A 1,930-nucleotide genomic window follows, 5' to 3' on the forward strand; every position below is an offset into this window, starting at 1 on the left:
AGGCTTCGTCTCTCCCCACCCGCCACCCGCAACCCATCTCCACCCCCGCCCCAAAGGAGTAAGGCTTCTAGGGGAAAAGGTGTAGGGTGGAAATTCCGCGATTTCTCACGTTAGGAAGGATAGAGTTGGAAGGATACTAGTTCAACCCCCTGCAATGCAAGAGTCCCAGCTAAAGCATCATTTGAAGATGGCCATCCAGCCTCTGCTTGAAAACCTCAAAGGAAGGACTCTCTTCACCTTCCGGGTCCGGGAGAGTCCGGTACCGTCAGAAAGTTATTTCCTAGTGTAGCTACGCAACCATGGGGAGAAAGGGGGCTCTGTTAATGCACTGCCCTATATGTGTGGTTGTTTCCAGAGGACCCTGAGCATTCAAACCTGATGTAATTGCTAGCACTGGGGCAGGCTATATTTAATGAACATTTGTTCCGATTTGTTTGTGGGGAGGTAACGAGGTTAGACAAAATGACAACAAGCAAATGTCACCCCATACTTTCCAGTGCATTCCCCTGTTACCAAAAGTTCAATTTTTGAAGAAGAGGGTTTCCATTCTGAAGATAGCTTATCAGAGAACTAAAGGGCACTATTGTGGAATCGGTGCCGCTTATGCACACGGGATTTTCACACTGTCCACATGAGATTGCCATTATAAAAATGGCAGCCTGCACTCCCCCCCCGGCCCCATTTTATCAGGATTTCCTCTTGTACAGAAATGTTGTTAAGTAGAAATAGCCTGTTCTACAACTGCCCGTACTGCTGGTGTAGGAGCTCGTAGGTACTTTTTGAAGGGTGGTGGCAGATATGTGTGTGAAGATATAACAACAACACAAGAGGTATTGCACAAAGCCTCTTTATCAGAATTGCAGTATAACTGGGTATTAGTCCTGTGCAAGACCTCCGTATTAATGAAAAACAACACTGATGCTGCCCTTCCCGTTCAGCTCCTCCAAAGCAGAAGACTCAGTTTCCCTCATGGCAAGACATTAGAACTAGGGATTGGTAATGTTTCTCCTGGTGCACTTTGTGTGTGTGTGTGTGTGTGTGTGTGTGTGTGAAGGTGCATGCAAGCAAGCACAGATTTATATGCATGCATGTGGTGGAGGGACAGAGTAGTGATTGAGGGAGCAGTCAGGAAACATTGCACAGAAACAGGTTATCAAGGACTGCATACTGCTGTGGGAGAGGCAGTGGAATACCTTTGAAAAATCTAAGGTAAAAAAGGTGTGGGGGGGGCATGTACTGACAGGGCATAGAAAAATGTAATCTTAATGATGCATTAGTGACATAAAGTCTCTGTCAGGAAGCTCCAGGCCTTAAATGGCACAAGTCTATGATAAGAACAGCCAAACTGCACTTTCAAATACAACAGGTACCAGATACACCTGCAGTCTTAGCAGTTGCGAATGGCACAAATAAATTTAAATGGCTGGATTTTATTCACAACAAATACTGAAGCATGAGCCTAATTCTTTGCTGGTCGCCATTTTCATGTTTATTGCAGAGTTAGCCATTTAGACATGTGCCATTTCCAATTGACAACTCCACGGGTGTATTTTGCTCTTTAAACAAGGCTTGTACCAGAATTCAAAATGCAAATTGTGAACCAGCTTTAAAGCCACAGCAGGGGAATTGCACAAAGGCGGTATAAGAGGCCTGCTTCACACAACCAATGGGTGCATTGTGTGGGTCTGGGGCAGTTTGTCCCGCAATGGAGGCTGAAACCCTTGGCATATTTAGGATAAAAATGCATGGGATCTGGCTGAAAGCATCTTGTCATTTCCCCCTCCATACAATGGGGAGAATACAGACAGTAAGACGCCAATGCATGGAAGCCCCAAATCTGATGCGCACATGCACCACAGCAATTTCAGCCACTTCCCTTGGGACCCACTCAGCCCCCCTTCTCAATTTTATTTTTAAAGTTGAGCTGTTT

This window comes from Zootoca vivipara, chromosome 7, assembly GCF_965207765.1.
Source record: "Zootoca vivipara chromosome 7, rZooViv2.hap1.1, whole genome shotgun sequence".
Taxonomy (NCBI): domain Eukaryota; kingdom Metazoa; phylum Chordata; class Lepidosauria; order Squamata; family Lacertidae; genus Zootoca; species Zootoca vivipara.